We start from the raw sequence: 25939 nt of genomic DNA, 5'->3' as shown, positions 1-25939 counted from the left end.
TCGTCTGCAGTTATAATGGTCAGAAGACTGCTCTTTCCCAGTGCTTAAACCCACACCCCATACATTTAGCCATGCAAAAGAAATCAGGGCATACCATTCACCTCTCTAAGAAAGATCGTGCCATTTTTTCCTCCACATAACTGAGAATGAAATGGACTAAAACCCAGAATTAACATGCCGCCCCTAGCCGTAGATGCATCTAGATCTCAACACTGTACATGCTAATGTAACATAGCTGTGTGTCCTGCAAAAAGAGCAGGGGTACCTTAAGTCATCTCACAAGATGTGGAAACAGCACTCAACCATATCCTTCTTTGATGTATCCTGAACCAGTTGCCTTGAATACTCTGGCTTTTTTCGATTGCATCTAGCTGTTGTGTGTGGGGAATTATTCATTCTAGAGTCAACCTTATTCCATAAAAAACGGTGCTAGAAAATCCAGCTGTAAATCATATGGAATTCCACACCTGACGCTTCCCATTCCAGTGTCATATGTGGTGAATGTACATTCAATAGAATTCCAGGTTTCCATGCGTGGAGCAAGGTCTCCCTCTACAGGATGTGGGGATGTAGCTCAGTGGTAGAGCGCATGCTTAGCATGTATGAGGCCCCGGGTTCAATCCCCGGCATCTCCAGCTTTTCGCCATGCTAATCTTGCCTTTTGACAGATAGCTAGGCTGGCATCATGAGTAAGGAAGTGAGATGTCATGCAGCTGGTGCCAGAACCCCACTTTCTTCGCCTTGCAAAACCTTTTGAAATGGGGCTATCTCATTTCCCGTGTTTATAGAAAAAAATAATCTTGCTTCCATAAGAAACCAAAGTGGTGATTTATCTTGGCATTCTTAGTATAGAAAACGGGCACAGCTGTCTTGGTCATTTATTTGAATTCTTCCTCTAAACCAGAGACTCTTACCAGAAGGTTTAAGAAAAACAGAATGTTTTCTTCATCCTAATCCCTTCTGAATGGTCCATTAATCTACTGGTTTTGCTTTTCCAGTTCCTTTCACAGAAGCATTAAAAATGCATGTTCTTCATGCTCCGTACGGAGTAATGACTCTCCTAACTTTCTGTCCTTTCCTTCATGTTCCCATGCTGTCATCCTTTTGCCAGAAATGCTTCCAAAGGGCTGTGGATTCCTCGGCCCCATGCCCTTTCAGGAAAACTCCTTTCTGTAGGATTTCTAATTCTAGGTCCCCTGCTTTCCTTCACGCCAGCACAGCACATTCAGGTAGGTAAGCAGTCCCCCTTTATGGTGATAAGATGTAGCTGAGAATGCACTCTAGGAAGTGGCAATTTGTAGAGCAAGCTGCAGGTCATATTCATGATTTTCAAGATTAGACTGCAGTACTCCCACCCCACTCCCGCCGCAACCATTATTGAAAGAAAGATGAATGCAGCATGGAAAGCTGTACTGCCTAATCCTCCGATAGCTCAGTTGGGAGAGCGGAGGACTGTAGTGGAGAAACAGAAATCCTTAGGTCGCTGGTTCAAATCCGGCTCGGAGGAGTTTCCCCTTTTTTGTTTTCCATAGCTGCTTTCTCTCTTGTTAAAACATTATGTGCCCCTCTGATTGAGAAACATTTCCCTAGCTCCAAATAAATGCTAGGACAGAAGGGTAGACTTCTTCTGCTTTCCAATGAAATTGACCACATAGTCATTTCTGAGGGATGTTGGAAGAGAAATAAACAAGGACCTGCAGATCAGAATTCATTCCAAAGCCTTGACTAAATATATGAAGGCACTTGGAAGACTTCCAGTTTCATTGTACCAAGGTAGATGTTTCGGCAGCCGAACCAGCTAAAACTCACCTACAATGAGTGGCCATGGATATGAAAGAGGGAATCTACAAAGACACCAACTCCTTAAAACTGAGCAAGATGCAATGTGGAGGAATAGTTTACAGATTTGGAGAAAATCTGAGATGTTTCTCTTGACAAAAGAAACACTGCAATGCCCTCTCTGAGGATCGAACTCAGGACCTTCAGATTATGAGACTGACGCGCTGCCTACTGCGCTAAGAAGGCTGCTTGAAACCGCTAACAAATGCGTCTACACACCATGAAGAGGGAAGGTAGCAAAAATGCTGTTCTCATGTTGGAATATCAATACACTTCGGTTGCCTCGCTGGATTAAAATCGTCTGCAGTTATAATGGTCAGAAGACTGCTCTTTCCCAGTGCTTAAACCCACACCCCATACATTTAGCCATGCAAAAGAAATCAGGGCATACCATTCACCTCTCTAAGAAAGATCGTGCCATTTTTTCCTCCACATAACTGAGAATGAAATGGACTAAAACCCAGAATTAACATGCCGCCCCTAGCCGTAGATGCATCTAGATCTCAACACTGTACATGCTAATGTAACATAGCTGTGTGTCCTGCAAAAAGAGCAGGGGTACCTTAAGTCATCTCACAAGATGTGGAAACAGCACTCAACCATATCCTTCTTTGATGTATCCTGAACCAGTTGCCTTGAATACTCTGGCTTTTTTCGATTGCATCTAGCTGTTGTGTGTGGGGAATTATTCATTCTAGAGTCAACCTTATTCCATAAAAAACGGTGCTAGAAAATCCAGCTGTAAATCATATGGAATTCCACACCTGACGCTTCCCATTCCAGTGTCATATGTGGTGAATGTACATTCAATAGAATTCCAGGTTTCCATGCGTGGAGCAAGGTCTCCCTCTACAGGATGTGGGGATGTAGCTCAGTGGTAGAGCGCATGCTTAGCATGTATGAGGCCCCGGGTTCAATCCCCGGCATCTCCAGCTTTTCGCCATGCTAATCTTGCCTTTTGACAGATAGCTAGGCTGGCATCATGAGTAAGGAAGTGAGATGTCATGCAGCTGGTGCCAGAACCCCACTTTCTTCGCCTTGCAAAACCTTTTGAAATGGGGCTATCTCATTTCCCGTGTTTATAGAAAAAAATAATCTTGCTTCCATAAGAAACCAAAGTGGTGATTTATCTTGGCATTCTTAGTATAGAAAACGGGCACAGCTGTCTTGGTCATTTATTTGAATTCTTCCTCTAAACCAGAGACTCTTACCAGAAGGTTTAAGAAAAACAGAATGTTTTCTTCATCCTAATCCCTTCTGAATGGTCCATTAATCTACTGGTTTTGCTTTTCCAGTTCCTTTCACAGAAGCATTAAAAATGCATGTTCTTCATGCTCCGTACGGAGTAATGACTCTCCTAACTTTCTGTCCTTTCCTTCATGTTCCCATGCTGTCATCCTTTTGCCAGAAATGCTTCCAAAGGGCTGTGGATTCCTCGGCCCCATGCCCTTTCAGGAAAACTCCTTTCTGTAGGATTTCTAATTCTAGGTCCCCTGCTTTCCTTCACGCCAGCACAGCACATTCCGGTAGGTAAGCAGTCCCCCTTTATGGTGATAAGATGTAGCTGAGAATGCACTCTAGGAAGTGGCAATTTGTAGAGCAAGCTGCAGGTCATATTCATGATTTTCAAGATTAGACTGCAGTACTCCCACCCCACTCCCGCCGCAACCATTATTGAAAGAAAGATGAATGCAGCATGGAAAGCTGTACTGCCTAATCCTCCGATAGCTCAGTTGGGAGAGCGGAGGACTGTAGTGGAGAAACAGAAATCCTTAGGTCGCTGGTTCAAATCCGGCTCGGAGGAGTTTCCCCTTTTTTGTTTTCCATAGCTGCTTTCTCTCTTGTTAAAACATTATGTGCCCCTCTGATTGAGAAACATTTCCCTAGCTCCAAATAAATGCTAGGACAGAAGGGTAGACTTCTTCTGCTTTCCAATGAAATTGACCACATAGTCATTTCTGAGGGATGTTGGAAGAGAAATAAACAAGGACCTGCAGATCAGAATTCATTCCAAAGCCTTGACTAAATATATGAAGGCACTTGGAAGACTTCCAGTTTCATTGTACCAAGGTAGATGTTTCGGCAGCCGAACCAGCTAAAACTCACCTACAATGAGTGGCCATGGATATGAAAGAGGGAATCTACAAAGACACCAACTCCTTAAAACTGAGCAAGATGCAATGTGGAGGAATAGTTTACAGATTTGGAGAAAATCTGAGATGTTTCTCTTGACAAAAGAAACACTGCAATGCCCTCTCTGAGGATCGAACTCAGGACCTTCAGATTATGAGACTGACGCGCTGCCTACTGCGCTAAGAAGGCTGCTTGAAACCGCTAACAAATGCGTCTACACACCATGAAGAGGGAAGGTAGCAAAAATGCTGTTCTCATGTTGGAATATCAATACACTTCGGTTGCCTCGCTGGATTAAAATCGTCTGCAGTTATAATGGTCAGAAGACTGCTCTTTCCCAGTGCTTAAACCCACACCCCATACATTTAGCCATGCAAAAGAAATCAGGGCATACCATTCACCTCTCTAAGAAAGATCGTGCCATTTTTTCCTCCACATAACTGAGAATGAAATGGACTAAAACCCAGAATTAACATGCCGCCCCTAGCCGTAGATGCATCTAGATCTCAACACTGTACATGCTAATGTAACATAGCTGTGTGTCCTGCAAAAAGAGCAGGGGTACCTTAAGTCATCTCACAAGATGTGGAAACAGCACTCAACCATATCCTTCTTTGATGTATCCTGAACCAGTTGCCTTGAATACTCTGGCTTTTTTCGATTGCATCTAGCTGTTGTGTGTGGGGAATTATTCATTCTAGAGTCAACCTTATTCCATAAAAAACGGTGCTAGAAAATCCAGCTGTAAATCATATGGAATTCCACACCTGACGCTTCCCATTCCAGTGTCATATGTGGTGAATGTACATTCAATAGAATTCCAGGTTTCCATGCGTGGAGCAAGGTCTCCCTCTACAGGATGTGGGGATGTAGCTCAGTGGTAGAGCGCATGCTTAGCATGTATGAGGCCCCGGGTTCAATCCCCGGCATCTCCAGCTTTTCGCCATGCTAATCTTGCCTTTTGACAGATAGCTAGGCTGGCATCATGAGTAAGGAAGTGAGATGTCATGCAGCTGGTGCCAGAACCCCACTTTCTTCGCCTTGCAAAACCTTTTGAAATGGGGCTATCTCATTTCCCGTGTTTATAGAAAAAAATAATCTTGCTTCCATAAGAAACCAAAGTGGTGATTTATCTTGGCATTCTTAGTATAGAAAACGGGCACAGCTGTCTTGGTCATTTATTTGAATTCTTCCTCTAAACCAGAGACTCTTACCAGAAGGTTTAAGAAAAACAGAATGTTTTCTTCATCCTAATCCCTTCTGAATGGTCCATTAATCTACTGGTTTTGCTTTTCCAGTTCCTTTCACAGAAGCATTAAAAATGCATGTTCTTCATGCTCCGTACGGAGTAATGACTCTCCTAACTTTCTGTCCTTTCCTTCATGTTCCCATGCTGTCATCCTTTTGCCAGAAATGCTTCCAAAGGGCTGTGGATTCCTCGGCCCCATGCCCTTTCAGGAAAACTCCTTTCTGTAGGATTTCTAATTCTAGGTCCCCTGCTTTCCTTCACGCCAGCACAGCACATTCCGGTAGGTAAGCAGTCCCCCTTTATGGTGATAAGATGTAGCTGAGAATGCACTCTAGGAAGTGGCAATTTGTAGAGCAAGCTGCAGGTCATATTCATGATTTTCAAGATTAGACTGCAGTACTCCCACCCCACTCCCGCCGCAACCATTATTGAAAGAAAGATGAATGCAGCATGGAAAGCTGTACTGCCTAATCCTCCGATAGCTCAGTTGGGAGAGCGGAGGACTGTAGTGGAGAAACAGAAATCCTTAGGTCGCTGGTTCAAATCCGGCTCGGAGGAGTTTCCCCTTTTTTGTTTTCCATAGCTGCTTTCTCTCTTGTTAAAACATTATGTGCCCCTCTGATTGAGAAACATTTCCCTAGCTCCAAATAAATGCTAGGACAGAAGGGTAGACTTCTTCTGCTTTCCAATGAAATTGACCACATAGTCATTTCTGAGGGATGTTGGAAGAGAAATAAACAAGGACCTGCAGATCAGAATTCATTCCAAAGCCTTGACTAAATATATGAAGGCACTTGGAAGACTTCCAGTTTCATTGTACCAAGGTAGATGTTTCGGCAGCCGAACCAGCTAAAACTCACCTACAATGAGTGGCCATGGATATGAAAGAGGGAATCTACAAAGACACCAACTCCTTAAAACTGAGCAAGATGCAATGTGGAGGAATAGTTTACAGATTTGGAGAAAATCTGAGATGTTTCTCTTGACAAAAGAAACACTGCAATGCCCTCTCTGAGGATCGAACTCAGGACCTTCAGATTATGAGACTGACGCGCTGCCTACTGCGCTAAGAAGGCTGCTTGAAACCGCTAACAAATGCGTCTACACACCATGAAGAGGGAAGGTAGCAAAAATGCTGTTCTCATGTTGGAATATCAATACACTTCGGTTGCCTCGCTGGATTAAAATCGTCTGCAGTTATAATGGTCAGAAGACTGCTCTTTCCCAGTGCTTAAACCCACACCCCATACATTTAGCCATGCAAAAGAAATCAGGGCATACCATTCACCTCTCTAAGAAAGATCGTGCCATTTTTTCCTCCACATAACTGAGAATGAAATGGACTAAAACCCAGAATTAACATGCCGCCCCTAGCCGTAGATGCATCTAGATCTCAACACTGTACATGCTAATGTAACATAGCTGTGTGTCCTGCAAAAAGAGCAGGGGTACCTTAAGTCATCTCACAAGATGTGGAAACAGCACTCAACCATATCCTTCTTTGATGTATCCTGAACCAGTTGCCTTGAATACTCTGGCTTTTTTCGATTGCATCTAGCTGTTGTGTGTGGGGAATTATTCATTCTAGAGTCAACCTTATTCCATAAAAAACGGTGCTAGAAAATCCAGCTGTAAATCATATGGAATTCCACACCTGACGCTTCCCATTCCAGTGTCATATGTGGTGAATGTACATTCAATAGAATTCCAGGTTTCCATGCGTGGAGCAAGGTCTCCCTCTACAGGATGTGGGGATGTAGCTCAGTGGTAGAGCGCATGCTTAGCATGTATGAGGCCCCGGGTTCAATCCCCGGCATCTCCAGCTTTTCGCCATGCTAATCTTGCCTTTTGACAGATAGCTAGGCTGGCATCATGAGTAAGGAAGTGAGATGTCATGCAGCTGGTGCCAGAACCCCACTTTCTTCGCCTTGCAAAACCTTTTGAAATGGGGCTATCTCATTTCCCGTGTTTATAGAAAAAAATAATCTTGCTTCCATAAGAAACCAAAGTGGTGATTTATCTTGGCATTCTTAGTATAGAAAACGGGCACAGCTGTCTTGGTCATTTATTTGAATTCTTCCTCTAAACCAGAGACTCTTACCAGAAGGTTTAAGAAAAACAGAATGTTTTCTTCATCCTAATCCCTTCTGAATGGTCCATTAATCTACTGGTTTTGCTTTTCCAGTTCCTTTCACAGAAGCATTAAAAATGCATGTTCTTCATGCTCCGTACGGAGTAATGACTCTCCTAACTTTCTGTCCTTTCCTTCATGTTCCCATGCTGTCATCCTTTTGCCAGAAATGCTTCCAAAGGGCTGTGGATTCCTCGGCCCCATGCCCTTTCAGGAAAACTCCTTTCTGTAGGATTTCTAATTCTAGGTCCCCTGCTTTCCTTCACGCCAGCACAGCACATTCAGGTAGGTAAGCAGTCCCCCTTTAAGGTGATAAGATGTAGCTGAGAATGCACTCTAGGAAGTGGCAATTTGTAGAGCAAGCTGCAGGTCATATTCATGATTTTCAAGATTAGACTGCAGTACTCCCACCCCACTCCCGCCGCAACCATTATTGAAAGAAAGATGAATGCAGCATGGAAAGCTGTACTGCCTAATCCTCCGATAGCTCAGTTGGGAGAGCGGAGGACTGTAGTGGAGAAACAGAAATCCTTAGGTCGCTGGTTCAAATCCGGCTCGGAGGAGTTTCCCCTTTTTTGTTTTCCATAGCTGCTTTCTCTCTTGTTAAAACATTATGTGCCCCTCTGATTGAGAAACATTTCCCTAGCTCCAAATAAATGCTAGGACAGAAGGGTAGACTTCTTCTGCTTTCCAATGAAATTGACCACATAGTCATTTCTGAGGGATGTTGGAAGAGAAATAAACAAGGACCTGCAGATCAGAATTCATTCCAAAGCCTTGACTAAATATATGAAGGCACTTGGAAGACTTCCAGTTTCATTGTACCAAGGTAGATGTTTCGGCAGCCGAACCAGCTAAAACTCACCTACAATGAGTGGCCATGGATATGAAAGAGGGAATCTACAAAGACACCAACTCCTTAAAACTGAGCAAGATGCAATGTGGAGGAATAGTTTACAGATTTGGAGAAAATCTGAGATGTTTCTCTTGACAAAAGAAACACTGCAATGCCCTCTCTGAGGATCGAACTCAGGACCTTCAGATTATGAGACTGACGCGCTGCCTACTGCGCTAAGAAGGCTGCTTGAAACCGCTAACAAATGCGTCTACACACCATGAAGAGGGAAGGTAGCAAAAATGCTGTTCTCATGTTGGAATATCAATACACTTCGGTTGCCTCGCTGGATTAAAATCGTCTGCAGTTATAATGGTCAGAAGACTGCTCTTTCCCAGTGCTTAAACCCACACCCCATACATTTAGCCATGCAAAAGAAATCAGGGCATACCATTCACCTCTCTAAGAAAGATCGTGCCATTTTTTCCTCCACATAACTGAGAATGAAATGGACTAAAACCCAGAATTAACATGCCGCCCCTAGCCGTAGATGCATCTAGATCTCAACACTGTACATGCTAATGTAACATAGCTGTGTGTCCTGCAAAAAGAGCAGGGGTACCTTAAGTCATCTCACAAGATGTGGAAACAGCACTCAACCATATCCTTCTTTGATGTATCCTGAACCAGTTGCCTTGAATACTCTGGCTTTTTTCGATTGCATCTAGCTGTTGTGTGTGGGGAATTATTCATTCTAGAGTCAACCTTATTCCATAAAAAACGGTGCTAGAAAATCCAGCTGTAAATCATATGGAATTCCACACCTGACGCTTCCCATTCCAGTGTCATATGTGGTGAATGTACATTCAATAGAATTCCAGGTTTCCATGCGTGGAGCAAGGTCTCCCTCTACAGGAAGTGGGGATGTAGCTCAGTGGTAGAGCGCATGCTTAGCATGTATGAGGCCCCGGGTTCAATCCCCGGCATCTCCAGCTTTTCGCCATGCTAATCTTGCCTTTTGACAGATAGCTAGGCTGGCATCATGAGTAAGGAAGTGAGATGTCATGCAGCTGGTGCCAGAACCCCACTTTCTTCGCCTTGCAAAACCTTTTGAAATGGGGCTATCTCATTTCCCGTGTTTATAGAAAAAAATAATCTTGCTTCCATAAGAAACCAAAGTGGTGATTTATCTTGGCATTCTTAGTATAGAAAACGGGCACAGCTGTCTTGGTCATTTATTTGAATTCTTCCTCTAAACCAGAGACTCTTACCAGAAGGTTTAAGAAAAACAGAATGTTTTCTTCATCCTAATCCCTTCTGAATGGTCCATTAATCTACTGGTTTTGCTTTTCCAGTTCCTTTCACAGAAGCATTAAAAATGCATGTTCTTCATGCTCCGTACGGAGTAATGACTCTCCTAACTTTCTGTCCTTTCCTTCATGTTCCCATGCTGTCATCCTTTTGCCAGAAATGCTTCCAAAGGGCTGTGGATTCCTCGGCCCCATGCCCTTTCAGGAAAACTCCTTTCTGTAGGATTTCTAATTCTAGGTCCCCTGCTTTCCTTCACGCCAGCACAGCACATTCAGGTAGGTAAGCAGTCCCCCTTTAAGGTGATAAGATGTAGCTGAGAATGCACTCTAGGAAGTGGCAATTTGTAGAGCAAGCTGCAGGTCATATTCATGATTTTCAAGATTAGACTGCAGTACTCCCACCCCACTCCCGCCGCAACCATTATTGAAAGAAAGATGAATGCAGCATGGAAAGCTGTACTGCCTAATCCTCCGATAGCTCAGTTGGGAGAGCGGAGGACTGTAGTGGAGAAACAGAAATCCTTAGGTCGCTGGTTCAAATCCGGCTCGGAGGAGTTTCCCCTTTTTTGTTTTCCATAGCTGCTTTCTCTCTTGTTAAAACATTATGTGCCCCTCTGATTGAGAAACATTTCCCTAGCTCCAAATAAATGCTAGGACAGAAGGGTAGACTTCTTCTGCTTTCCAATGAAATTGACCACATAGTCATTTCTGAGGGATGTTGGAAGAGAAATAAACAAGGACCTGCAGATCAGAATTCATTCCAAAGCCTTGACTAAATATATGAAGGCACTTGGAAGACTTCCAGTTTCATTGTACCAAGGTAGATGTTTCGGCAGCCGAACCAGCTAAAACTCACCTACAATGAGTGGCCATGGATATGAAAGAGGGAATCTACAAAGACACCAACTCCTTAAAACTGAGCAAGATGCAATGTGGAGGAATAGTTTACAGATTTGGAGAAAATCTGAGATGTTTCTCTTGACAAAAGAAACACTGCAATGCCCTCTCTGAGGATCGAACTCAGGACCTTCAGATTATGAGACTGACGCGCTGCCTACTGCGCTAAGAAGGCTGCTTGAAACCGCTAACAAATGCGTCTACACACCATGAAGAGGGAAGGTAGCAAAAATGCTGTTCTCATGTTGGAATATCAATACACTTCGGTTGCCTCGCTGGATTAAAATCGTCTGCAGTTATAATGGTCAGAAGACTGCTCTTTCCCAGTGCTTAAACCCACACCCCATACATTTAGCCATGCAAAAGAAATCAGGGCATACCATTCACCTCTCTAAGAAAGATCGTGCCATTTTTTCCTCCACATAACTGAGAATGAAATGGACTAAAACCCAGAATTAACATGCCGCCCCTAGCCGTAGATGCATCTAGATCTCAACACTGTACATGCTAATGTAACATAGCTGTGTGTCCTGCAAAAAGAGCAGGGGTACCTTAAGTCATCTCACAAGATGTGGAAACAGCACTCAACCATATCCTTCTTTGATGTATCCTGAACCAGTTGCCTTGAATACTCTGGCTTTTTTCGATTGCATCTAGCTGTTGTGTGTGGGGAATTATTCATTCTAGAGTCAACCTTATTCCATAAAAAACGGTGCTAGAAAATCCAGCTGTAAATCATATGGAATTCCACACCTGACGCTTCCCATTCCAGTGTCATATGTGGTGAATGTACATTCAATAGAATTCCAGGTTTCCATGCGTGGAGCAAGGTCTCCCTCTACAGGAAGTGGGGATGTAGCTCAGTGGTAGAGCGCATGCTTAGCATGTATGAGGCCCCGGGTTCAATCCCCGGCATCTCCAGCTTTTCGCCATGCTAATCTTGCCTTTTGACAGATAGCTAGGCTGGCATCATGAGTAAGGAAGTGAGATGTCATGCAGCTGGTGCCAGAACCCCACTTTCTTCGCCTTGCAAAACCTTTTGAAATGGGGCTATCTCATTTCCCGTGTTTATAGAAAAAAATAATCTTGCTTCCATAAGAAACCAAAGTGGTGATTTATCTTGGCATTCTTAGTATAGAAAACGGGCACAGCTGTCTTGGTCATTTATTTGAATTCTTCCTCTAAACCAGAGACTCTTACCAGAAGGTTTAAGAAAAACAGAATGTTTTCTTCATCCTAATCCCTTCTGAATGGTCCATTAATCTACTGGTTTTGCTTTTCCAGTTCCTTTCACAGAAGCATTAAAAATGCATGTTCTTCATGCTCCGTACGGAGTAATGACTCTCCTAACTTTCTGTCCTTTCCTTCATGTTCCCATGCTGTCATCCTTTTGCCAGAAATGCTTCCAAAGGGCTGTGGATTCCTCGGCCCCATGCCCTTTCAGGAAAACTCCTTTCTGTAGGATTTCTAATTCTAGGTCCCCTGCTTTCCTTCACGCCAGCACAGCACATTCAGGTAGGTAAGCAGTCCCCCTTTATGGTGATAAGATGTAGCTGAGAATGCACTCTAGGAAGTGGCAATTTGTAGAGCAAGCTGCAGGTCATATTCATGATTTTCAAGATTAGACTGCAGTACTCCCACCCCACTCCCGCCGCAACCATTATTGAAAGAAAGATGAATGCAGCATGGAAAGCTGTACTGCCTAATCCTCCGATAGCTCAGTTGGGAGAGCGGAGGACTGTAGTGGAGAAACAGAAATCCTTAGGTCGCTGGTTCAAATCCGGCTCGGAGGAGTTTCCCCTTTTTTGTTTTCCATAGCTGCTTTCTCTCTTGTTAAAACATTATGTGCCCCTCTGATTGAGAAACATTTCCCTAGCTCCAAATAAATGCTAGGACAGAAGGGTAGACTTCTTCTGCTTTCCAATGAAATTGACCACATAGTCATTTCTGAGGGATGTTGGAAGAGAAATAAACAAGGACCTGCAGATCAGAATTCATTCCAAAGCCTTGACTAAATATATGAAGGCACTTGGAAGACTTCCAGTTTCATTGTACCAAGGTAGATGTTTCGGCAGCCGAACCAGCTAAAACTCACCTACAATGAGTGGCCATGGATATGAAAGAGGGAATCTACAAAGACACCAACTCCTTAAAACTGAGCAAGATGCAATGTGGAGGAATAGTTTACAGATTTGGAGAAAATCTGAGATGTTTCTCTTGACAAAAGAAACACTGCAATGCCCTCTCTGAGGATCGAACTCAGGACCTTCAGATTATGAGACTGACGCGCTGCCTACTGCGCTAAGAAGGCTGCTTGAAACCGCTAACAAATGCGTCTACACACCATGAAGAGGGAAGGTAGCAAAAATGCTGTTCTCATGTTGGAATATCAATACACTTCGGTTGCCTCGCTGGATTAAAATCGTCTGCAGTTATAATGGTCAGAAGACTGCTCTTTCCCAGTGCTTAAACCCACACCCCATACATTTAGCCATGCAAAAGAAATCAGGGCATACCATTCACCTCTCTAAGAAAGATCGTGCCATTTTTTCCTCCACATAACTGAGAATGAAATGGACTAAAACCCAGAATTAACATGCCGCCCCTAGCCGTAGATGCATCTAGATCTCAACACTGTACATGCTAATGTAACATAGCTGTGTGTCCTGCAAAAAGAGCAGGGGTACCTTAAGTCATCTCACAAGATGTGGAAACAGCACTCAACCATATCCTTCTTTGATGTATCCTGAACCAGTTGCCTTGAATACTCTGGCTTTTTTCGATTGCATCTAGCTGTTGTGTGTGGGGAATTATTCATTCTAGAGTCAACCTTATTCCATAAAAAACGGTGCTAGAAAATCCAGCTGTAAATCATATGGAATTCCACACCTGACGCTTCCCATTCCAGTGTCATATGTGGTGAATGTACATTCAATAGAATTCCAGGTTTCCATGCGTGGAGCAAGGTCTCCCTCTACAGGATGTGGGGATGTAGCTCAGTGGTAGAGCGCATGCTTAGCATGTATGAGGCCCCGGGTTCAATCCCCGGCATCTCCAGCTTTTCGCCATGCTAATCTTGCCTTTTGACAGATAGCTAGGCTGGCATCATGAGTAAGGAAGTGAGATGTCATGCAGCTGGTGCCAGAACCCCACTTTCTCGCCTTGCAAAACCTTTTGAAATGGGGCTATCTCATTTCCCGTGTTTATAGAAAAAAATTATCTTGCTTCCATAAGAAACCAAAGTGGTGATTTATCTTGGCATTCTTAGTATAGAAAACGGGCACAGCTGTCTTGGTCATTTATTTGAATTCTTCCTCTAAACCAGAGACTCTTACCAGAAGGTTTAAGAAAAACAGAATGTTTTCTTCATCCTAATCCCTTCTGAATGGTCCATTAATCTACTGGTTTTGCTTTTCCAGTTCCTTTCACAGAAGCATTAAAAATGCATGTTCTTCATGCTCCGTACGGAGTAATGACTCTCCTAACTTTCTGTCCTTTCCTTCATGTTCCCATGCTGTCATCCTTTTGCCAGAAATGCTTCCAAAGGGCTGTGGATTCCTCGGCCCCATGCCCTTTCAGGAAAACTCCTTTCTGTAGGATTTCTAATTCTAGGTCCCCTGCTTTCCTTCACGCCAGCACAGCACATTCAGGTAGGTAAGCAGTCCCCCTTTATGGTGATAAGATGTAGCTGAGAATGCACTCTAGGAAGTGGCAATTTGTAGAGCAAGCTGCAGGTCATATTCATGATTTTCAAGATTAGACTGCAGTACTCCCACCCCACTCCCGCCGCAACCATTATTGAAAGAAAGATGAATGCAGCATGGAAAGCTGTACTGCCTAATCCTCCGATAGCTCAGTTGGGAGAGCGGAGGACTGTAGTGGAGAAACAGAAATCCTTAGGTCGCTGGTTCAAATCCGGCTCGGAGGAGTTTCCCCTTTTTTGTTTTCCATAGCTGCTTTCTCTCTTGTTAAAACATTATGTGCCCCTCTGATTGAGAAACATTTCCCTAGCTCCAAATAAATGCTAGGACAGAAGGGTAGACTTCTGCTTTCCAATGAAATTGACCACATAGTCATTTCTGAGGGATGTTGGAAGAGAAATAAACAAGGACCTGCAGATCAGAATTCATTCCAAAGCCTTGACTAAATATATGAAGGCACTTGGAAGACTTCCAGTTTCATTGTACCAAGGTAGATGTTTCGGCAGCCGAACCAGCTAAAACTCACCTACAATGAGTGGCCATGGATATGAAAGAGGGAATCTACAAAGACACCAACTCCTTAAAACTGAGCAAGATGCAATGTGGAGGAATAGTTTACAGATTTGGAGAAAATCTGAGATGTCTCTCTTGACAAAAGAAACACTGCAATGCCCTCTCTGAGGATCGAACTCAGGACCTTCAGATTATGAGACTGACGCGCTGCCTACTGCGCTAAGAAGGCTGCTTGAAACCGCTAACAAATGCGTCTACACACCATGAAGAGGGAAGGTAGCAAAAATGCTGTTCTCATGTTAGAATATCAATACACTTCGGTTGCCTCGCTGGATTAAAATCGTCTGCAGTTATAATGGTCAGAAGACTGCTCTTTCCCAGTGCTTAAACCCACACCCCATACATTTAGCCATGCAAAAGAAATCAGGGCATACCATTCACCTCTCTAAGAAAGATCGTGCCATTTTTTCCTCCACATAACTGAGAATGAAATGGACTAAAACCCAGAATTAACATGCCGCCCCTAGCCGTAGATGCATCTAGATCTCAACACTGTACATGCTAATGTAACATAGCTGTGTGTCCTGCAAAAAGAGAAGGGGTACCTTAAGTCATCTCACAAGATGTGGAAACAGCACTCAACCATATCCTTCTTTGATGTATCCTGAACCAGTTGCCTTGAATACTCTGGCTTTTTTCGATTGCATCTAGCTGTTGTGTGTGGGGAATTATTCATTCTAGAGTCAACCTTATTCCATAAAAAACGGTGCTAGAAAATCCAGCTGTAAATCATATGGAATTCCACACCTGACGCTTCCCATTCCAGTGTCATATGTGGTGAATGTACATTCAATAGAATTCCAGGTTTCCATGCGTGGAGCAAGGTCTCCCTCTACAGGATGTGGGGATGTAGCTCAGTGGTAGAGCGCATGCTTAGCATGTATGAGGCCCCGGGTTCAATCCCCGGCATCTCCAGCTTTTCGCCATGCTAATCTTGCCTTTTGACAGATAGCTAGGCTGGCATCATGAGTAAGGAAGTGAGATGTCATGCAGCTGGTGCCAGAACCCCACTTTCTTCGCCTTGCAAAACCTTTTGAAATGGGGCTATCTCATTTCCCGTGTTTATAGAAAAAAATAATCTTGCTTCCATAAGAAACCAAAGTGGTGATTTATCTTGGCATTCTTAGTATAGAAAACGGGCACAGCTGTCTTGGTCATTTATTTGAATTCTTCCTCTAAACCAGAGACTCTTACCAGAAGGTTTAAGAAAAACAGAATGTTTTCTTCATCCTAATCCCTTCTGAATGGTCCATTAATCTACTGGTTTTGCTTTTCCAGTTCCTTTCACAGAAGCATTAAAAATGCATGTTCTTCATGCTCCGTACGGAGTAATGACTCTCCTAACTTTCTGTCCTTTCCTTCATGTTCCCATGCTGTCATCCTTTTGCCAGAAATGCTTCCAAAGGGCTGTGGATTCCTCGGCCCCATGCCCTTTCAGGAAAACTCCTTTCTGTAGGATTTCTAATTCTAGGTCCCCTGCTTTCCTTCACGCCAGCACAGCACATTCCGGTAGGTAAGCAGTCCCCCTTTATGGTGATAAGATGTAGCTGAGAATGCACTCTAGGAAGTGGCAATTTGTAGAGCAAGCTGCAGGTCATATTCATGATTTTCAAGATTAGACTGCAGTACTCCCACCCCACTCCCGCCGCAACCATTATTGAAAGAAAGATGAATGCAGCATGGAAAGCTGTACTGCCTAATCCTCCGATAGCTCAGTTGGGAGAGCGGAGGACTGTAGTGGAGAAACAGAAATCCTTAGGTCGCTGGTTCAAATCCGGCTCGGAGGAGTTTCCCCTTTTTTGTTTTCCATAGCTGCTTTCTCTCTTGTTAAAACATTATGTGCCCCTCTGATTGAGAAACATTTCCCTAGCTCCAAATAAATGCTAGGACAGAAGGGTAGACTTCTTCTGCTTTCCAATGAAATTGACCACATAGTCATTTCTGAGGGATGTTGGAAGAGAAATAAACAAGGACCTGCAGATCAGAATTCATTCCAAAGCCTTGACTAAATATATGAAGGCACTTGGAAGACTTCCAGTTTCATTGTACCAAGGTAGATGTTTCGGCAGCCGAACCAGCTAAAACTCACCTACAATGAGTGGCCATGGATATGAAAGAGGGAATCTACAAAGACACCAACTCCTTAAAACTGAGCAAGATGCAATGTGGAGGAATAGTTTACAGATTTGGAGAAAATCTGAGATGTTTCTCTTGACAAAAGAAACACTGCAATGCCCTCTCTGAGGATCGAACTCAGGACCTTCAGATTATGAGACTGACGCGCTGCCTACTGCGCTAAGAAGGCTGCTTGAAACCGCTAACAAATGCGTCTACACACCATGAAGAGGGAAGGTAGCAAAAATGCTGTTCTCATGTTGGAATATCAATACACTTCGGTTGCCTCGCTGGATTAAAATCGTCTGCAGTTATAATGGTCAGAAGACTGCTCTTTCCCAGTGCTTAAACCCACACCCCATACATTTAGCCATGCAAAAGAAATCAGGGCATACCATTCACCTCTCTAAGAAAGATCGTGCCATTTTTTCCTCCACATAACTGAGAATGAAATGGACTAAAACCCAGAATTAACATGCCGCCCCTAGCCGTAGATGCATCTAGATCTCAACACTGTACATGCTAATGTAACATAGCTGTGTGTCCTGCAAAAAGAGCAGGGGTACCTTAAGTCATCTCACAAGATGTGGAAACAGCACTCAACCATATCCTTCTTTGATGTATCCTGAACCAGTTGCCTTGAATACTCTGGCTTTTTTCGATTGCATCTAGCTGTTGTGTGTGGGGAATTATTCATTCTAGAGTCAACCTTATTCCATAAAAAACGGTGCTAGAAAATCCAGCTGTAAATCATATGGAATTCCACACCTGACGCTTCCCATTCCAGTGTCATATGTGGTGAATGTACATTCAATAGAATTCCAGGTTTCCATGCGTGGAGCAAGGTCTCCCTCTACAGGATGTGGGGATGTAGCTCAGTGGTAGAGCGCATGCTTAGCATGTATGAGGCCCCGGGTTCAATCCCCGGCATCTCCAGCTTTTCGCCATGCTAATCTTGCCTTTTGACAGATAGCTAGGCTGGCATCATGAGTAAGGAAGTGAGATGTCATGCAGCTGGTGCCAGAACCCCACTTTCTTCGCCTTGCAAAACCTTTTGAAATGGGGCTATCTCATTTCCCGTGTTTATAGAAAAAAATAATCTTGCTTCCATAAGAAACCAAAGTGGTGATTTATCTTGGCATTCTTAGTATAGAAAACGGGCACAGCTGTCTTGGTCATTTATTTGAATTCTTCCTCTAAACCAGAGACTCTTACCAGAAGGTTTAAGAAAAACAGAATGTTTTCTTCATCCTAATCCCTTCTGAATGGTCCATTAATCTACTGGTTTTGCTTTTCCAGTTCCTTTCACAGAAGCATTAAAAATGCATGTTCTTCATGCTCCGTACGGAGTAATGACTCTCCTAACTTTCTGTCCTTTCCTTCATGTTCCCATGCTGTCATCCTTTTGCCAGAAATGCTTCCAAAGGGCTGTGGATTCCTCGGCCCCATGCCCTTTCAGGAAAACTCCTTTCTGTAGGATTTCTAATTCTAGGTCCCCTGCTTTCCTTCACGCCAGCACAGCACATTCAGGTAGGTAAGCAGTCCCCCTTTAAGGTGATAAGATGTAGCTGAGAATGCACTCTAGGAAGTGGCAATTTGTAGAGCAAGCTGCAGGTCATATTCATGATTTTCAAGATTAGACTGCAGTACTCCCACCCCACTCCCGCCGCAACCATTATTGAAAGAAAGATGAATGCAGCATGGAAAGCTGTACTGCCTAATCCTCCGATAGCTCAGTTGGGAGAGCGGAGGACTGTAGTGGAGAAACAGAAATCCTTAGGTCGCTGGTTCAAATCCGGCTCGGAGGAGTTTCCCCTTTTTTGTTTTCCATAGCTGCTTTCTCTCTTGTTAAAACATTATGTGCCCCTCTGATTGAGAAACATTTCCCTAGCTCCAAATAAATGCTAGGACAGAAGGGTAGACTTCTTCTGCTTTCCAATGAAATTGACCACATAGTCATTTCTGAGGGATGTTGGAAGAGAAATAAACAAGGACCTGCAGATCAGAATTCATTCCAAAGCCTTGACTAAATATATGAAGGCACTTGGAAGACTTCCAGTTTCATTGTACCAAGGTAGATGTTTCGGCAGCCGAACCAGCTAAAACTCACCTACAATGAGTGGCCATGGATATGAAAGAGGGAATCTACAAAGACACCAACTCCTTAAAACTGAGCAAGATGCAATGTGGAGGAATAGTTTACAGATTTGGAGAAAATCTGAGATGTTTCTCTTGACAAAAGAAACACTGCAATGCCCTCTCTGAGGATCGAACTCAGGACCTTCAGATTATGAGACTGACGCGCTGCCTACTGCGCTAAGAAGGCTGCTTGAAACCGCTAACAAATGCGTCTACACACCATGAAGAGGGAAGGTAGCAAAAATGCTGTTCTCATGTTGGAATATCAATACACTTCGGTTGCCTCGCTGGATTAAAATCGTCTGCAGTTATAATGGTCAGAAGACTGCTCTTTCCCAGTGCTTAAACCCACACCCCATACATTTAGCCATGCAAAAGAAATCAGGGCATACCATTCACCTCTCTAAGAAAGATCGTGCCATTTTTTCCTCCACATAACTGAGAATGAAATGGACTAAAACCCAGAATTAACATGCCGCCCCTAGCCGTAGATGCATCTAGATCTCAACACTGTACATGCTAATGTAACATAGCTGTGTGTCCTGCAAAAAGAGCAGGGGTACCTTAAGTCATCTCACAAGATGTGGAAACAGCACTCAACCATATCCTTCTTTGATGTATCCTGAACCAGTTGCCTTGAATACTCTGGCTTTTTTCGATTGCATCTAGCTGTTGTGTGTGGGGAATTATTCATTCTAGAGTCAACCTTATTCCATAAAAAACGGTGCTAGAAAATCCAGCTGTAAATCATATGGAATTCCACACCTGACGCTTCCCATTCCAGTGTCATATGTGGTGAATGTACATTCAATAGAATTCCAGGTTTCCATGCGTGGAGCAAGGTCTCCCTCTACAGGAAGTGGGGATGTAGCTCAGTGGTAGAGCGCATGCTTAGCATGTATGAGGCCCCGGGTTCAATCCCCGGCATCTCCAGCTTTTCGCCATGCTAATCTTGCCTTTTGACAGATAGCTAGGCTGGCATCATGAGTAAGGAAGTGAGATGTCATGCAGCTGGTGCCAGAACCCCACTTTCTTCGCCTTGCAAAACCTTTTGAAATGGGGCTATCTCATTTCCCGTGTTTATAGAAAAAAATAATCTTGCTTCCATAAGAAACCAAAGTGGTGATTTATCTTGGCATTCTTAGTATAGAAAACGGGCACAGCTGTCTTGGTCATTTATTTGAATTCTTCCTCTAAACCAGAGACTCTTACCAGAAGGTTTAAGAAAAACAGAATGTTTTCTTCATCCTAATCCCTTCTGAATGGTCCATTAATCTACTGGTTTTGCTTTTCCAGTTCCTTTCACAGAAGCATTAAAAATGCATGTTCTTCATGCTCCGTACGGAGTAATGACTCTCCTAACTTTCTGTCCTTTCCTTCATGTTCCCATGCTGTCATCCTTTTGCCAGAAATGCTTCCAAAGGGCTGTGGATTCCTCGGCCCCATGCCCTTTCAGGAAAACTCCTTTCTGTAGGATTTCTAATTCTAGGTCCCCTGCTTTCCTTCACGCCAGCACAGCACATTCAGGTAGGTAAGCAGTCCCCCTTTATGGTGATAAGATGTAGCTGAGAATGCACTCTAGGAAGTGGCAATTTGTAGAGCAAGCTGCAGGTCATATTCATGATTTTCAAGATTAGACTGCAGTACTCCCACCCCACTCCCGCCGCAACCATTATTGAAAGAAAGATGAATGCAGCATGGAAAGCTGTACTGCCTAATCCTCCGATAGCTCAGTTGGGAGAGCGGAGGACTGTAGTGGAGAAACAGAAATCCTTAGGTCGCTGGTTCAAATCCGGCTCGGAGGAGTTTCCCCTTTTTTGTTTTCCATAGCTGCTTTCTCTCTTGTTAAAACATTATGTGCCCCTCTGATTGAGAAACATTTCCCTAGCTCCAAATAAATGCTAGGACAGAAGGGTAGACTTCTTCTGCTTTCCAATGAAATTGACCACATAGTCATTTCTGAGGGATGTTGGAAGAGAAATAAACAAGGACCTGCAGATCAGAATTCATTCCAAAGCCTTGACTAAATATATGAAGGCACTTGGAAGACTTCCAGTTTCATTGTACCAAGGTAGATGTTTCGGCAGCCGAACCAGCTAAAACTCACCTACAATGAGTGGCCATGGATATGAAAGAGGGAATCTACAAAGACACCAACTCCTTAAAACTGAGCAAGATGCAATGTGGAGGAATAGTTTACAGATTTGGAGAAAATCTGAGATGTTTCTCTTGACAAAAGAAACACTGCAATGCCCTCTCTGAGGATCGAACTCAGGACCTTCAGATTATGAGACTGACGCGCTGCCTACTGCGCTAAGAAGGCTGCTTGAAACCGCTAACAAATGCGTCTACACACCATGAAGAGGGAAGGTAGCAAAAATGCTGTTCTCATGTTGGAATATCAATACACTTCGGTTGCCTCGCTGGATTAAAATCGTCTGCAGTTATAATGGTCAGAAGACTGCTCTTTCCCAGTGCTTAAACCCACACCCCATACATTTAGCCATGCAAAAGAAATCAGGGCATACCATTCACCTCTCTAAGAAAGATCGTGCCATTTTTTCCTCCACATAACTGAGAATGAAATGGACTAAAACCCAGAATTAACATGCCGCCCCTAGCCGTAGATGCATCTAGATCTCAACACTGTACATGCTAATGTAACATAGCTGTGTGTCCTGCAAAAAGAGCAGGGGTACCTTAAGTCATCTCACAAGATGTGGAAACAGCACTCAACCATATCCTTCTTTGATGTATCCTGAACCAGTTGCCTTGAATACTCTGGCTTTTTTCGATTGCATCTAGCTGTTGTGTGTGGGGAATTATTCATTCTAGAGTCAACCTTATTCCATAAAAAACGGTGCTAGAAAATCCAGCTGTAAATCATATGGAATTCCACACCTGACGCTTCCCATTCCAGTGTCATATGTGGTGAATGTACATTCAATAGAATTCCAGGTTTCCATGCGTGGAGCAAGGTCTCCCTCTACAGGATGTGGGGATGTAGCTCAGTGGTAGAGCGCATGCTTAGCATGTATGAGGCCCCGGGTTCAATCCCCGGCATCTCCAGCTTTTCGCCATGCTAATCTTGCCTTTTGACAGATAGCTAGGCTGGCATCATGAGTAAGGAAGTGAGATGTCATGCAGCTGGTGCCAGAACCCCACTTTCTTCGCCTTGCAAAACCTTTTGAAATGGGGCTATCTCATTTCCCGTGTTTATAGAAAAAAATAATCTTGCTTCCATAAGAAACCAAAGTGGTGATTTATCTTGGCATTCTTAGTATAGAAAACGGGCACAGCTGTCTTGGTCATTTATTTGAATTCTTCCTCTAAACCAGAGACTCTTACCAGAAGGTTTAAGAAAAACAGAATGTTTTCTTCATCCTAATCCCTTCTGAATGGTCCATTAATCTACTGGTTTTGCTTTTCCAGTTCCTTTCACAGAAGCATTAAAAATGCATGTTCTTCATGCTCCGTACGGAGTAATGACTCTCCTAACTTTCTGTCCTTTCCTTCATGTTCCCATGCTGTCATCCTTTTGCCAGAAATGCTTCCAAAGGGCTGTGGATTCCTCGGCCCCATGCCCTTTCAGGAAAACTCCTTTCTGTAGGATTTCTAATTCTAGGTCCCCTGCTTTCCTTCACGCCAGCACAGCACATTCCGGTAGGTAAGCAGTCCCCCTTTATGGTGATAAGATGTAGCTGAGAATGCACTCTAGGAAGTGGCAATTTGTAGAGCAAGCTGCAGGTCATATTCATGATTTTCAAGATTAGACTGCAGTACTCCCACCCCACTCCCGCCGCAACCATTATTGAAAGAAAGATGAATGCAGCATGGAAAGCTGTACTGCCTAATCCTCCGATAGCTCAGTTGGGAGAGTGGAGGACTGTAGTGGAGAAACAGAAATCCTTAGGTCGCTGGTTCAAATCCGGCTCGGAGGAGTTTCCCCTTTTTTGTTTTCCATAGCTGCTTTCTCTCTTGTTAAAACATTATGTGCCCCTCTGATTGAGAAACATTTCCCTAGCTCCAAATAAATGCTAGGACAGAAGGGTAGACTTCTTCTGCTTTCCAATGAAATTGACCACATAGTCATTTCTGAGGGATGTTGGAAGAGAAATAAACAAGGACCTGCAGATCAGAATTCATTCCAAAGCCTTGACTAAATATATGAAGGCACTTGGAAGACTTCCAGTTTCATTGTACCAAGGTAGATGTTTCGGCAGCCGAACCAGCTAAAACTCACCTACAATGAGTGGCCATGGATATGAAAGAGGGAATCTACAAAGACACCAACTCCTTAAAACTGAGCAAGATGCAATGTGGAGGAATAGTTTACAGATTTGGAGAAAATCTGAGATGTTTCTCTTGACAAAAGAAACACTGCAATGCCCTCTCTGAGGATCGAACTCAGGACCTTCAGATTATGAGACTGACGCGCTGCCTACTGCGCTAAGAAGGCTGCTTGAAACCGCTAACAAATGCGTCTACACACCATGAAGAGGGAAGGTAGCAAAAATGCTGTTCTCATGTTGGAATATCAATACACTTCGGTTGCCTCGCTGGATTAAAATCGTCTGCAGTTATAATGGTCAGAAGACTGCTCTTTCCCAGTGCTTAAACCCACACCCCATACATTTAGCCATGCAAAAGAAATCAGGGCATACCATTCACCTCTCTAAGAAAGATCGTGCCATTTTTTCCTCCACATAACTGAGAATGAAATGGACTAAAACCCAGAATTAACATGCCGCCCCTAGCCGTAGATGCATCTAGATCTCAACACTGTACATGCTAATGTAACATAGCTGTGTGTCCTGCAAAAAGAGCAGGGGTACCTTAAGTCATCTCACAAGATGTGGAAACAGCACTCAACCATATCCTTCTTTGATGTATCCTGAACCAGTTGCCTTGAATACTCTGGCTTTTTTCGATTGCATCTAGCTGTTGTGTGTGGGGAATTATTCATTCTAGAGTCAACCTTATTCCATAAAAAACGGTGCTAGAAAATCCAGCTGTAAATCATATGGAATTCCACACCTGACGCTTCCCATTCCAGTGTCATATGTGGTGAATGTACATTCAATAGAATTCCAGGTTTCCATGCGTGGAGCAAGGTCTCCCTCTACAGGATGTGGGGATGTAGCTCAGTGGTAGAGCGCATGCTTAGCATGTATGAGGCCCCGGGTTCAATCCCCGGCATCTCCAGCTTTTCGCCATGCTAATCTTGCCTTTTGACAGATAGCTAGGCTGGCATCATGAGTAAGGAAGTGAGATGTCATGCAGCTGGTGCCAGAACCCCACTTTCTTCGCCTTGCAAAACCTTTTGAAATGGGGCTATCTCATTTCCCGTGTTTATAGAAAAAAATAATCTTGCTTCCATAAGAAACCAAAGTGGTGATTTATCTTGGCATTCTTAGTATAGAAAACGGGCACAGCTGTCTTGGTCATTTATTTGAATTCTTCCTCTAAACCAGAGACTCTTACCAGAAGGTTTAAGAAAAACAGAATGTTTTCTTCATCCTAATCCCTTCTGAATGGTCCATTAATCTACTGGTTTTGCTTTTCCAGTTCCTTTCACAGAAGCATTAAAAATGCATGTTCTTCATGCTCCGTACGGAGTAATGACTCTCCTAACTTTCTGTCCTTTCCTTCATGTTCCCATGCTGTCATCCTTTTGCCAGAAATGCTTCCAAAGGGCTGTGGATTCCTCGGCCCCATGCCCTTTCAGGAAAACTCCTTTCTGTAGGATTTCTAATTCTAGGTCCCCTGCTTTCCTTCACGCCAGCACAGCACATTCAGGTAGGTAAGCAGTCCCCCTTTAAGGTGATAAGATGTAGCTGAGAATGCACTCTAGGAAGTGGCAATTTGTAGAGCAAGCTGCAGGTCATATTCATGATTTTCAAGATTAGACTGCAGTACTCCCACCCCACTCCCGCCGCAACCATTATTGAAAGAAAGATGAATGCAGCATGGAAAGCTGTACTGCCTAATCCTCCGATAGCTCAGTTGGGAGAGCGGAGGACTGTAGTGGAGAAACAGAAATCCTTAGGTCGCTGGTTCAAATCCGGCTCGGAGGAGTTTCCCCTTTTTTGTTTTCCATAGCTGCTTTCTCTCTTGTTAAAACATTATGTGCCCCTCTGATTGAGAAACATTTCCCTAGCTCCAAATAAATGCTAGGACAGAAGGGTAGACTTCTTCTGCTTTCCAATGAAATTGACCACATAGTCATTTCTGAGGGATGTTGGAAGAGAAATAAACAAGGACCTGCAGATCAGAATTCATTCCAAAGCCTTGACTAAATATATGAAGGCACTTGGAAGACTTCCAGTTTCATTGTACCAAGGTAGATGTTTCGGCAGCCGAACCAGCTAAAACTCACCTACAATGAGTGGCCATGGATATGAAAGAGGGAATCTACAAAGACACCAACTCCTTAAAACTGAGCAAGATGCAATGTGGAGGAATAGTTTACAGATTTGGAGAAAATCTGAGATGTTTCTCTTGACAAAAGAAACACTGCAATGCCCTCTCTGAGGATCGAACTCAGGACCTTCAGATTATGAGACTGACGCGCTGCCTACTGCGCTAAGAAGGCTGCTTGAAACCGCTAACAAATGCGTCTACACACCATGAAGAGGGAAGGTAGCAAAAATGCTGTTCTCATGTTGGAATATCAATACACTTCGGTTGCCTCGCTGGATTAAAATCGTCTGCAGTTATAATGGTCAGAAGACTGCTCTTTCCCAGTGCTTAAACCCACACCCCATACATTTAGCCATGCAAAAGAAATCAGGGCATACCATTCACCTCTCTAAGAAAGATCGTGCCATTTTTTCCTCCACATAACTGAGAATGAAATGGACTAAAACCCAGAATTAACATGCCGCCCCTAGCCGTAGATGCATCTAGATCTCAACACTGTACATGCTAATGTAACATAGCTGTGTGTCCTGCAAAAAGAGCAGGGGTACCTTAAGTCATCTCACAAGATGTGGAAACAGCACTCAACCATATCCT

The 25939-nt window shown here is 43.6% G+C and overlaps 35 non-coding genes across 35 annotated transcripts; 23 read left to right on the top strand and 12 right to left on the bottom strand.

Annotated features, from left to right (window-relative positions):
* Positions 1–563: 563 nt before the first annotated feature.
* TRNAA-AGC (transfer RNA alanine (anticodon AGC)) lies at positions 564–635 on the top strand. Its single transcript has one exon. It is a non-coding gene; the product is annotated as a tRNA-Ala (tRNA).
* Positions 636–1421: 786 nt separating this feature from the next.
* On the top strand, positions 1422–1507 carry TRNAY-GUA (transfer RNA tyrosine (anticodon GUA)). The gene is given in 2 exon segments: positions 1422–1458; positions 1472–1507. It is a non-coding gene; the product is annotated as a tRNA-Tyr (tRNA).
* A 445-nt stretch (positions 1508–1952) lies between these two features.
* TRNAM-CAU (transfer RNA methionine (anticodon CAU)) lies at positions 1953–2025 on the bottom strand. Its single transcript has one exon. It is a non-coding gene; the product is annotated as a tRNA-Met (tRNA).
* Positions 2026–2699: 674 nt separating this feature from the next.
* Positions 2700–2771, top strand: TRNAA-AGC (transfer RNA alanine (anticodon AGC)). Its single transcript has one exon. It is a non-coding gene; the product is annotated as a tRNA-Ala (tRNA).
* Positions 2772–3557: 786 nt separating this feature from the next.
* On the top strand, positions 3558–3643 carry TRNAY-GUA (transfer RNA tyrosine (anticodon GUA)). The gene is given in 2 exon segments: positions 3558–3594; positions 3608–3643. It is a non-coding gene; the product is annotated as a tRNA-Tyr (tRNA).
* A 445-nt stretch (positions 3644–4088) lies between these two features.
* TRNAM-CAU (transfer RNA methionine (anticodon CAU)) lies at positions 4089–4161 on the bottom strand. The gene has a single exon. It is a non-coding gene; the product is annotated as a tRNA-Met (tRNA).
* A 674-nt stretch (positions 4162–4835) lies between these two features.
* On the top strand, positions 4836–4907 carry TRNAA-AGC (transfer RNA alanine (anticodon AGC)). Its single transcript has one exon. It is a non-coding gene; the product is annotated as a tRNA-Ala (tRNA).
* A 786-nt stretch (positions 4908–5693) lies between these two features.
* TRNAY-GUA (transfer RNA tyrosine (anticodon GUA)) lies at positions 5694–5779 on the top strand. The gene is given in 2 exon segments: positions 5694–5730; positions 5744–5779. It is a non-coding gene; the product is annotated as a tRNA-Tyr (tRNA).
* Positions 5780–6224: 445 nt separating this feature from the next.
* On the bottom strand, positions 6225–6297 carry TRNAM-CAU (transfer RNA methionine (anticodon CAU)). Its single transcript has one exon. It is a non-coding gene; the product is annotated as a tRNA-Met (tRNA).
* A 674-nt stretch (positions 6298–6971) lies between these two features.
* Positions 6972–7043, top strand: TRNAA-AGC (transfer RNA alanine (anticodon AGC)). The gene has a single exon. It is a non-coding gene; the product is annotated as a tRNA-Ala (tRNA).
* A 786-nt stretch (positions 7044–7829) lies between these two features.
* Positions 7830–7915, top strand: TRNAY-GUA (transfer RNA tyrosine (anticodon GUA)). The gene is given in 2 exon segments: positions 7830–7866; positions 7880–7915. It is a non-coding gene; the product is annotated as a tRNA-Tyr (tRNA).
* Positions 7916–8360: 445 nt separating this feature from the next.
* TRNAM-CAU (transfer RNA methionine (anticodon CAU)) lies at positions 8361–8433 on the bottom strand. The gene has a single exon. It is a non-coding gene; the product is annotated as a tRNA-Met (tRNA).
* A 674-nt stretch (positions 8434–9107) lies between these two features.
* On the top strand, positions 9108–9179 carry TRNAA-AGC (transfer RNA alanine (anticodon AGC)). The gene has a single exon. It is a non-coding gene; the product is annotated as a tRNA-Ala (tRNA).
* A 786-nt stretch (positions 9180–9965) lies between these two features.
* TRNAY-GUA (transfer RNA tyrosine (anticodon GUA)) lies at positions 9966–10051 on the top strand. The gene is given in 2 exon segments: positions 9966–10002; positions 10016–10051. It is a non-coding gene; the product is annotated as a tRNA-Tyr (tRNA).
* Positions 10052–10496: 445 nt separating this feature from the next.
* On the bottom strand, positions 10497–10569 carry TRNAM-CAU (transfer RNA methionine (anticodon CAU)). The gene has a single exon. It is a non-coding gene; the product is annotated as a tRNA-Met (tRNA).
* Positions 10570–11243: 674 nt separating this feature from the next.
* On the top strand, positions 11244–11315 carry TRNAA-AGC (transfer RNA alanine (anticodon AGC)). Its single transcript has one exon. It is a non-coding gene; the product is annotated as a tRNA-Ala (tRNA).
* A 786-nt stretch (positions 11316–12101) lies between these two features.
* Positions 12102–12187, top strand: TRNAY-GUA (transfer RNA tyrosine (anticodon GUA)). The gene is given in 2 exon segments: positions 12102–12138; positions 12152–12187. It is a non-coding gene; the product is annotated as a tRNA-Tyr (tRNA).
* A 445-nt stretch (positions 12188–12632) lies between these two features.
* TRNAM-CAU (transfer RNA methionine (anticodon CAU)) lies at positions 12633–12705 on the bottom strand. Its single transcript has one exon. It is a non-coding gene; the product is annotated as a tRNA-Met (tRNA).
* A 674-nt stretch (positions 12706–13379) lies between these two features.
* TRNAA-AGC (transfer RNA alanine (anticodon AGC)) lies at positions 13380–13451 on the top strand. Its single transcript has one exon. It is a non-coding gene; the product is annotated as a tRNA-Ala (tRNA).
* A 785-nt stretch (positions 13452–14236) lies between these two features.
* TRNAY-GUA (transfer RNA tyrosine (anticodon GUA)) lies at positions 14237–14322 on the top strand. Its single transcript is given in 2 exon segments — positions 14237–14273; positions 14287–14322. It is a non-coding gene; the product is annotated as a tRNA-Tyr (tRNA).
* Positions 14323–14764: 442 nt separating this feature from the next.
* On the bottom strand, positions 14765–14837 carry TRNAM-CAU (transfer RNA methionine (anticodon CAU)). Its single transcript has one exon. It is a non-coding gene; the product is annotated as a tRNA-Met (tRNA).
* Positions 14838–15511: 674 nt separating this feature from the next.
* On the top strand, positions 15512–15583 carry TRNAA-AGC (transfer RNA alanine (anticodon AGC)). Its single transcript has one exon. It is a non-coding gene; the product is annotated as a tRNA-Ala (tRNA).
* Positions 15584–16369: 786 nt separating this feature from the next.
* Positions 16370–16455, top strand: TRNAY-GUA (transfer RNA tyrosine (anticodon GUA)). The gene is given in 2 exon segments: positions 16370–16406; positions 16420–16455. It is a non-coding gene; the product is annotated as a tRNA-Tyr (tRNA).
* Positions 16456–16900: 445 nt separating this feature from the next.
* On the bottom strand, positions 16901–16973 carry TRNAM-CAU (transfer RNA methionine (anticodon CAU)). The gene has a single exon. It is a non-coding gene; the product is annotated as a tRNA-Met (tRNA).
* A 674-nt stretch (positions 16974–17647) lies between these two features.
* Positions 17648–17719, top strand: TRNAA-AGC (transfer RNA alanine (anticodon AGC)). Its single transcript has one exon. It is a non-coding gene; the product is annotated as a tRNA-Ala (tRNA).
* Positions 17720–18505: 786 nt separating this feature from the next.
* Positions 18506–18591, top strand: TRNAY-GUA (transfer RNA tyrosine (anticodon GUA)). Its single transcript is given in 2 exon segments — positions 18506–18542; positions 18556–18591. It is a non-coding gene; the product is annotated as a tRNA-Tyr (tRNA).
* Positions 18592–19036: 445 nt separating this feature from the next.
* On the bottom strand, positions 19037–19109 carry TRNAM-CAU (transfer RNA methionine (anticodon CAU)). Its single transcript has one exon. It is a non-coding gene; the product is annotated as a tRNA-Met (tRNA).
* A 674-nt stretch (positions 19110–19783) lies between these two features.
* TRNAA-AGC (transfer RNA alanine (anticodon AGC)) lies at positions 19784–19855 on the top strand. The gene has a single exon. It is a non-coding gene; the product is annotated as a tRNA-Ala (tRNA).
* A 786-nt stretch (positions 19856–20641) lies between these two features.
* On the top strand, positions 20642–20727 carry TRNAY-GUA (transfer RNA tyrosine (anticodon GUA)). The gene is given in 2 exon segments: positions 20642–20678; positions 20692–20727. It is a non-coding gene; the product is annotated as a tRNA-Tyr (tRNA).
* A 445-nt stretch (positions 20728–21172) lies between these two features.
* Positions 21173–21245, bottom strand: TRNAM-CAU (transfer RNA methionine (anticodon CAU)). The gene has a single exon. It is a non-coding gene; the product is annotated as a tRNA-Met (tRNA).
* A 674-nt stretch (positions 21246–21919) lies between these two features.
* On the top strand, positions 21920–21991 carry TRNAA-AGC (transfer RNA alanine (anticodon AGC)). The gene has a single exon. It is a non-coding gene; the product is annotated as a tRNA-Ala (tRNA).
* Positions 21992–23308: 1317 nt separating this feature from the next.
* On the bottom strand, positions 23309–23381 carry TRNAM-CAU (transfer RNA methionine (anticodon CAU)). Its single transcript has one exon. It is a non-coding gene; the product is annotated as a tRNA-Met (tRNA).
* Positions 23382–24055: 674 nt separating this feature from the next.
* Positions 24056–24127, top strand: TRNAA-AGC (transfer RNA alanine (anticodon AGC)). Its single transcript has one exon. It is a non-coding gene; the product is annotated as a tRNA-Ala (tRNA).
* A 786-nt stretch (positions 24128–24913) lies between these two features.
* On the top strand, positions 24914–24999 carry TRNAY-GUA (transfer RNA tyrosine (anticodon GUA)). Its single transcript is given in 2 exon segments — positions 24914–24950; positions 24964–24999. It is a non-coding gene; the product is annotated as a tRNA-Tyr (tRNA).
* A 445-nt stretch (positions 25000–25444) lies between these two features.
* On the bottom strand, positions 25445–25517 carry TRNAM-CAU (transfer RNA methionine (anticodon CAU)). Its single transcript has one exon. It is a non-coding gene; the product is annotated as a tRNA-Met (tRNA).
* Positions 25518–25939: the final 422 nt, after the last annotated feature.

The sequence above is a fragment of the Pleurodeles waltl genome, unplaced genomic scaffold (genome assembly GCF_031143425.1).
Source record: "Pleurodeles waltl isolate 20211129_DDA unplaced genomic scaffold, aPleWal1.hap1.20221129 scaffold_107, whole genome shotgun sequence".
Classification (NCBI taxonomy): Eukaryota; Metazoa; Chordata; class Amphibia; order Caudata; family Salamandridae; genus Pleurodeles; species Pleurodeles waltl.
This window is presented reverse-complemented; position numbering and strand designations above follow the sequence as displayed.